This window comes from Amblyomma americanum, chromosome 11 (assembly GCF_052857255.1).
Source record: "Amblyomma americanum isolate KBUSLIRL-KWMA chromosome 11, ASM5285725v1, whole genome shotgun sequence".
Taxonomy (NCBI): domain Eukaryota; kingdom Metazoa; phylum Arthropoda; class Arachnida; order Ixodida; family Ixodidae; genus Amblyomma; species Amblyomma americanum.
In genome coordinates, this window is record NC_135507.1 from 38,422,790 (window position 1) to 38,431,422 (window position 8,633).

The following is an 8,633-nucleotide window of genomic DNA, read 5'->3' on the forward strand; positions in this document are numbered from 1 at the left end:
GACGTCTCGCTGCGACTGTATGCTTTCACACTATTTAAGCAAAAAAATGCAGAGCAGCAGCAAAGAAAAAAAGAAAAATATCTTGGCTTTCTTCTGTGCATATTGATAACCTTGCTGTTGTATTAAAATTTTCAAATATCTTTTAGCGCAGATCTTTGGGTCGCAGCTTAGTATAAAAGATATAAATATATAAGATATAAATTAAAAAATAAAAGATATAAATTATATAAAAAGCTGTGCGGCACCCGATTATTCAGATAAGTTTCCAAGCATAACTCGAATGTGCAGTGCATCTGGCTTCCTATCTCCACACTGCCCCACACGACGAGGTATAAGGCCTTAAGATGAAGTTTGCAGTGCTCTTTCTCAGTGTCCTTTGCACTTTGATTGTTGCCACCGAGTAAGTTTGATCTTTTTTTGTCAATTTTCTTTACGATGGGATGTAGCAGATGCGCCGATAGACGTACAGCCTTCGCCAAAAGTAAGCAGGCTGCGAGGTTTGCTTCTCATTCGAATAGTAGAGCCCTTACGGCTTCCCTAAAGATCAAAATGTTCTCTGAAAGGGAGGACAAGGGTGTTTCTTGCCGTACAGAGATTTAGAGCTTGGGGGCTGACATAATAGTTTTAATATACGACTGAGAAGCAAAACGTCTAGCCTGGTTACATTTGGCAAAGACTACATATTTTAATTATTCTAAAGGCACGGTAACCCTGTTTTGACACAAATAGCAATGTTGTTTCCTGAACTGGAGCTTCAGTAGAAATATCAGCTAAAATCGCACCGCTTAACAAAGCGTACTGCAACGAACGTCGCAGGGCTACCCAGTTTCAACGTGATAGCGTTAGAGCACACACGTTCGGAGGCAAGTCTGGTGTCATGAGAATGCAAGTTTCATTCCTTAGTGGCGATGGGGCGTCACACCAACATGACCGAGCGCTGGCAATTCAAACACCCCACAACGACCACAATGTGAAACAGTGATGACACCAGTACACAATTCCACATTGGCCTACATTGTAGTGACGTCATTTCTGAATCATTACGTAGTGCCTCTGAAGAATGAAAAGCACGCACTGAATGAAGAATGAAAAGCGTGCACTGAAAAGAAAAAATAGTCAAACCATGACTGGAACCCCCGCCCCTCCCGCTGAAAGCCCTCGGGCTTAGTATCCACCATTGAGGAGGTTGGGCTGCGGGCTATAATTGGAGACCTGTGTGAGCATCTATCACAGCAGAGCACGATACAGAGCGGGCAACAACCTTTAGTTCAGCTCATCAATGAGCGTCTTCAAATCTTGTGGCCATATAAAACCCCATGTCTAGTAGCATCCAATATGCCCTTGACGTGTCATAGTGGCTCCAACATGAGGCGGTCGCTAGAAATACGAGCACGGCGGAGTATGCCGAAGCTCCAAGAGATGACGCGCGAGGTTACCGCACGCTGTCGCATTCAGTACTTTGGCGCGACCAATGCGATCTCAAGTTTTTTTCCTTCAGAAAACTTGAGAAACTGCAGGGTACTACGTTTTCGTTAGTCTCGAAGGCGCCCCTAACGTTCTATGAATTGTGAAGTTTTAGGGAAGGATTTGAAACCGAGCACAACGGTGGGCCAGCGGTGGAACCGCGAAAGTGACTACGTCAAGTGGACTAAGGACAACCGTTTCATTAGCAACCTCTGCGACTACCTCAGCGCAGTGGTTCTTCACTACTTCTTTTAACTTTCAATCCCATGCATTCCTTCCCCCCCTTCCTTTTTTCAACTTATGCCTCAAGGCACACTTCTCGAATAAAAAAAAAAGACTATGGCAGGATCCGGAGCGCCGACTAGTGGCGGCACAGTTATTGGCAGTACTCATTGTTTTCAAAGAGGCATCGAGTGTTAACAAATCCTGCTGACCAGCCGTCTCTTGATAAAAACAAAGTAATTTCTTAATGTAACCGTCACGGGTAAACTCAGAAATAGCAAAGTGTACTAGTTAGTTACCTACTGTTATTTTTACTCTAAATAGTGATCCATTGAAGGCAGAAAATTCAGCCTGGCGGTGCAGTGCATCTCAATATACCGCATGGATCAATTTTGCACAGTTTTAAAACGAAAATCCCTGAAAGAAAAATATCATCCAGCAGTTTTCTCATTGCTTTTGCATATGTGCATACGCCTAAGTAGTTAATAAAAGCGGGAAGAAGTAACTACATTCGATGTGGTTCAGCGCCTCCAACGACTGCTGCAATGAGCTAGCAGTCTTTCGAGCATATAATACGCTACTCTTCTCGTTACTGTTTTGTCACGTCTTTTATTGAAAGGTTGTGCGCAACATTGGGAACACCTTACTATGAAGTCATCCAGAGAAGCTGACAAACGGGTGCATGTCTTTCAGCTCAGTAATATAGGGCTGCACATTCAACAGATTCAATAGGGCATCAAGTGTAACTGCGCTTGTCCTCTTCCTTTCGTGTACAGTCCTGGTCTTTGTTGAGCGCAGTAACGGTTTACTCAGTCGTGAACAGATGGAAGGACGTATATGTTTATATGTTTTTCTTGTTTCAGAAAAATTGGTTGGTTCCCTTTCAGTTGTCTGGAACTGGGGGCGTGTGTAATGTGTAAATTTCTATGCAATGCAGAACTTTACTTTCGCCACAACCTATATAACGTCTCCCGCAGGAGGGACACTTGACATCTTTTTTAAGAGCGTGCGCAGCATTTCTTCCTAAGGGAGGATATTGGCGTGTAAAATATATATCACAGTAAAACTGAGCCACCAGGTGCGACATCACTTCCAGTTGTTTATTTTGAGTTGTGGTAAGAATTGAGACCGTCCCCAACAACTCTGCGCGCATTCTGCCTTGCAACTAAAGTAAAGCGACCTAGAAAGTGAGCTGTTTTATTTTACTGTGCTCACACTAACACAGCTTGCTTACCATACGGTTCTTTAAAGCGCGATGTATCAAAACAAGAAAACACGCAGCAAGATAACTGCATTAGTTGCTCGCACGGCCTGCTCTCACAGCTGAGGATAACATTGTCTTTTGAAAATGCAATACTACGTGCGGCACAACAGCGTTTTCAAGCGGGCTTCACCACGATAAAATCTGTCAAAACAACAATGCGAAAATTCCGCCAAAGTTGCCACGAACACGTGAGCGAGGACGAGGAGGTTAAGGAAACGTTTCTTCGTGGGTTGTAATAAAGCCCTAATAAAAGACACCATTAGCTGTGCTAAAGCCCGTTGGTCATCTTCCGAACTCTAGTAGCTTTGAGCTTGAGGAGAGGTAAACTGCAGTGGCTCTCTCACTTCTCGGTATACATCAAAAGCACACCGTGAGGAAAGTCATGAAGGAGGAAGTGAAAGAAGAAAGACTGAAAGTGGTGCTTTGGTGGAGGGCTCTGCGATTCTCTCTTCCACCAGGGGATGAATCCAAACACTCGAGGAGAATGGGGGTAAGGAAAATAATGCCAGTTAATGGAACGGAACAGGTTCATGATTTGAGAATATTTGCTGGAGCTGCCGTAATCTCCGCACACTTGGTACAGCCAGCTTTATAAAGCTATCCGAAGTCGAAGACCGTTACAGCGTGAGGGAAATGGTAATATCAATCAATTAATGAATCGAGAAATCAATGAACCAATCAATTTATATTTATTTTCGGTGCTTAGGAACAACCCAAAAGTCTTGGTGCTGGTACACCATACACACACACAAAGATGTAAATTTCTTTCCCCTCAAAGGAAGACATTCAAATTATGTAGTGATAAAAAAAAGACAACAACTAGGCATCTGCATTTGACAAAGGTGTCAGTAATAATAATAATAATAAGGAGAGTGTTAATGTTGCCGAGGATGCGTGCTTGTTCTGTATGGAGTGATTGTGTGTTTGAGGAGAAATATATTTCTCTTTTTCTTGTTCTTAGTGGCTTTTTTTTCATATTTTCGGTGGCTTCCACTAACGTCTCCGACGGGCGGAAGTGGCTGTTGGTGATCCCTCGACACCTCCGTGCGGCCAAGTGCGCCTCTTTTTCACGCCCTCTACAATGCGGCCACGCTGGTGTACTGAAAACATATGCTCGCCTTCCTCTGCGATATTACTGGCGAAGTATGTACCGCTACATACGTCAGTACATTCATTCGGTCGTGCACCGCCTGCCAACGTCGCAAGAAATCTCCTCACCCCAACGCCACTCCTTTGCAGCCGTTACCTTTCCCTGGACGTCCCTTTGACCGCGTCGGCATTGATCTTTATGGTCCGCTTCCAACTACATCGGCTAACAATCGCTGGGCCATTGTGGCCGTTGACCACCTAACACGTTACGTTGAAACTTCGGCTCTAAAATCTGCTACCGCAAACGATGTCTCTCACTTCATTCAACACAGTCTTGTTCTTCGTCACGGCGCCCCTAAAGAACTGCTAAGTGACCACGGCCGTGTTTTTCTCTCGGAAGCCGTCGAGGCCCTGCTAAAGCATTGCCAAATCGTTCATCGATGCACCAGCGCCTGTCACCCCCAGACCAACGGCATGACTGAGCGGTTCAATCGCACACTCAGTGACATGCTCGCCATGTACGTTGACACCGCCCACACCAACTGGGACCAAGTGCTCCCTTTCGTCACGTACGCGTATAATACGGCTACGCAGACAACGACGCGGTTTTCTCCTTTCTTTCTCTTATATGGCCGAGAGCCTACGTCTACCATAGACACCATCCTTCCTTATCGCCCTGAGCCTTCGGAGACCACATCACTTTTCGACGCTCATCTGTATGACGAAGAATGCCGGCAACTTGCCCGCTCTTTAACTACACAGCTCCAATGGCATCAGAAGCACCGTCGGGATCCCTCGGACCCTCCCGCGTCATACCCATCTGGCGCCCTTGCTTGGCTCTGGATGCCTTCCTCCACTCCCGGCCTCGCCACAAAACTGCTTTCTCGCTATCACGGACCTTACCGCGTGCTGCAACAAACTTCTTCCGTGAATTACGTCGTTGAGCCGCTCGCTCCCTCTGCGGGCCACCGTCGGCGGGGGCGCAAAACTATGCACGTCGAGCGCCTCGAGCCTCATTATGATCCGCCCATGCTTTCCTCCCCGTAAGACGCCAAGATGGCTCCTTTTTTTTTGGCGTGGAGGTAACTGTAATAGGACCGACTGGCAGGAGTTCAAGCAGCGCAGAGAAGAGGTAGACGAAGTGCAGGTGTGATTCTCGAGTGACGCCTGTGAGAGTGTTCGTCGTGCCGCCCTCCGACCAACGCCTACCGACCTGCGGTTCGAATAAACACCATTACAAATAAAATATCTGAATTTGCTTTAGAAAACGTCTGTGCGTTAATAATACATAATTTTTAAAACTTATCATTCCCTCTTTCTATAAGCCTGTAGGCGACAAACTAAACATGATTCAAAGCATCGCACGAGTAAGAACTCTATTATTTAAAAAAAAAATCGGTGTGTAGGCCAATATTCGCTGCTAAACCCTAACAGCGTACAGACCTCTCATAATTACCGTTCTGAACTTGCGAAGTCAGTCACATAAATCCAACAGGACTGATTCAATCGCTCGGTTTGCAAAATTTTGTAGGTTCGTTTATTTAAGAGTTGGGTTTGTACCGTGCCAAGGCAATTCAATCAGAACTAATACCACTCAAATAGCTCAAGCCACATCTGTGGCCATGGAGAACAAGCCATCGACGAACATACAGCCGGAAAACTATTTATACGGTGCTTACAAATAATGGTTTGGCTTCCCACGCGAGCGCGAAGGCAGCAGGCATACATACAGACACGAGAGCTTGAAGTATCGTGGAGCCAGCAGCGATTCTGAGCGTGGCTCTATACACCTGCTACGAATTTTTTTCCCAGGCTCCCCAACATTCCGTGCTATTCGGGATTTCATTCAACACTGAAGGAGGGAACGTAGGGCAGCCAATGTGACAACATTTGTCTCCACGCCCTTCTGGGCTGCCGCTCCGAGGGAGGCCGTCAGGGGGTTGGGTGGCGGTCGCTTACGGAGAGGAGTTTTGCTGCCTCGGAAGTAAGAGCGGTTACGTTAGGCTGCACAGCAAAGGAGCAACTCATTACATAGTTGCCTGAGATTTGCTCCTTTATTTTTGCTTGTGACCTGAAGCTGAATCGCCTGTATGAAGGCAAAACTTTTGTAACGCTCCGAAGCATATGCATATTCAAAGCGTTCATGGCAGTTCTCTATTTTCAGATCCGGCCCTACTAAATGGCCTTCAGCGTTTCGAGCGGTACGAAGACCTTATTGTCCTGCTTGGGTAAAGGTCATTTATTTAGCGGCCTTCACATAAACTACCTTACCTCAGGCTGACCAGTGCAGTTGTGTGCCTTCGCGCACGCAGTAGTGGACTGAGACGCATATAACATTTTTAATATAATGTTTAAAATAAAAAAAAAGTTTTTGTTAAAGTGAAGCTTTTGTGCTATAGTAATACCAGCTTAAGAGAATTTCTTGTTGGGCTAGTTAGTGATTGATCATTGTACTTTTTAAGTTACCAAAATCACACACACAACACACACACACACACACACACACACACACACACACACACACACACACACACACACACACACACACACACACACACACACACACACACACACACACACACACACACACACACACTTAATATTCGAAGCATAAAATACTCTCGAAGCCTGTGTTTATTGTCCAACAAGAAAAACAACACTAAACTTACGCTTTATACGAAACATAAATCCTTAAGTGCATTTGTCACTGGCTGTCGTCTCACTTTATTATATATGAATCTCTTATGTATACTCTCAAGGAAGCAAAGCTGGGATTATCTGGTGCTCAGAACAAACATTCTATGAACGCGTTGATTAACTTGCATGGCCCGTAAATTTCAAAGACGCAAATATCCATGTGAGTTTCTTCACTTTTCCTTAACTCCCCGAGCGTAACTTTCAGGACTGGTTTAGTTTGGTTTATGGAGGTTTAACGTCCCAAAGCGACTCAGGCTATGAGAGACGCCGTAGTGAAGGGCTCCGGAAATTTCGACAACCTGGTGTTCTTTAACGTGCGCTGACATCGCACAGCACGTAACTTTCAGGAAAAATTTTCATTCATGTTTCATTTTTTTTTGCTCGATGCCACATCAGCAACCTTCTTCCTTGCTTTCAGTGCCCCGTTGGCAGCAAAGCAGGGTCCCGATGTGACGACGACTGTGTGTGCGTGCCCCGCCACCCTTCCAGCCTAGGCCTAGGACCACTTCCTTGCGTGTGGTCCCCAGCCGTCTCCTTGAGAAAGAATAAGTTTAGAACGAGAATATAAAGAAATCTATATTAAAGTGAACATTATCGCCAAACAGGTGTTCCTATTCAATTATCTAGAACGTTATGCACAAATGCACTCCAAATAACTCAAAATAGACTGGTCAAGCTGTACGCAAATACATACTTGGTTTAAGGATCTCCTTTATGAAAAAACAAAGAGTTTAGATATTTTGCTATTGAGAGCACGAAAGGTGTGTATGAAGCTTCCAAAAACAATAAAGTTTTAGTTCCGCGCTTTTTTTTTTTCTTCTTGCCTTATTCCTTTCATCTTTCTTCTTTCAGAATTTCTAAAGAGAGAAGGGAGTGGTTGGCCATTTTCTATGGTAGGTGAACAGTATCGCTCCCTTTAGAAATATTAGATCGGATATCTGCACGTTTAAAATGATGCCTAGTTTTTCTTAGAAGGTGCCTACAGTTTATGAATTGTCATTACTGGACTGAGAATATACGAATATTTCTTTATAGTATACGGGATTATATTAGCTCAACATGATAATCTTGTGCCGTATCGCCGGGCCAGTAAAGAAAGAAGTAGTATTTTCTTTTTCTCGTTTCTGTGATCCACCCAGGAAACCTGGTGATCTTCCATCAAGCCGCTTAGAAGAACGTCTTGTTGGGGTAGTTGGTAATTGTACATCTTTGGTTAAAGGCACGAAAAACACATTTCCACACGCAACGTAAGCGGGACGGACGCTCCGACAGGGTCGCCGGTCCGGGAGCGTCACTGTGTAACGGGGGCGCTCCATCCCGTCTGCCTTTCTTGCGTCCATGAGGTTCGGGAGGGAAGAGGGAGGAAGAAGGGCACCTCAGATGTTCTTAAACTTCCCCACAAGCTGCAATCAGATGAGTATATGAGCTACAGACTGAAACACACCCTGGAAATATTTGAACAGTTTCAGGGAATGCTGGTAATGATTTTCGCGCCATATACTGTTCTATACATGAAGCTTGGATGCAAACGTTGTTGTCAACACGCTTTCCGTCAACGGTGCTCCAGGTCTGATATGATGACGTCAGAGTGAGCAAGCTCTGCGAATAAATCGGTGCCACATTAAGATGGTTTGGTTTATGGTTTAGGGGGGGTTAACGTCCCAAAGCGACTCAGGCTATGAGAGACGCCGTAGTGAAGGACTCCAGAAATTTCGACCACCTGGGGTTCTTTAACGTGCACTGACATCGCACAGTACACGGGCCTCTAGAATTTCGCCTCCATGGAAATTCGACCGCCGCGGCCGGGATCGAACCCTCGTCTTTCGGGCCGGCAGTCGAGCGCCGTAACCACTCAGCCACCGCAGCGGCTATAAGATGGTACTTTAAAAGAGCGTTC

The 8,633-nt window shown here is 45.4% G+C and overlaps 1 long non-coding RNA gene across 1 annotated transcript; it reads left to right on the top strand.

Annotated features, from left to right (window-relative positions):
* Window positions 1-217: 217 nt before the first annotated feature.
* LOC144109998 (uncharacterized) lies at window positions 218-7,544 on the top strand. The gene is made up of 3 exons (XR_013309671.1): window positions 218-400; window positions 6,204-6,267; window positions 7,155-7,544. It is a non-coding gene; the product is annotated as an uncharacterized LOC144109998 (long non-coding RNA).
* Window positions 7,545-8,633: the final 1,089 nt, after the last annotated feature.